This window comes from Populus nigra, chromosome 8, assembly GCF_951802175.1.
Source record: "Populus nigra chromosome 8, ddPopNigr1.1, whole genome shotgun sequence".
Classification (NCBI taxonomy): domain Eukaryota; kingdom Viridiplantae; phylum Streptophyta; class Magnoliopsida; order Malpighiales; family Salicaceae; genus Populus; species Populus nigra.
The window spans coordinates 4,375,655-4,375,982 of record NC_084859.1 but is presented as its reverse complement, the minus strand read 5'-3'; positions in this window follow the sequence as shown (position 1 = coordinate 4,375,982).

The window sequence follows — 328 nt, the reverse complement described above, 5'->3', positions numbered from 1 at the left end:
CAGTTTTTCAGTTTTTTTTACTTAACCCTAATATTTATTATTAAAAGTAATATTCAATTAAACATTAAAAAGCAGCTTGTGCTCATTAACTTTGAATTCAAGTTTGTACGCTCTTGACTTGAATTAAGGAGCTATGATTGTATTAATTCTTTTTCTTTTTCGATTATGAGGGAAGTGAATTTGTTCTTATCTTACATTATTTTATATTATATTCTAATTAGCTTTGAATATCAAGGATACGGGTAGATCCAGTCAAAAGATAATTTAATTTTATGTATTAAAATTGATTGTATGATATTTTAAATACTTATATTAAAAAAAAACAACA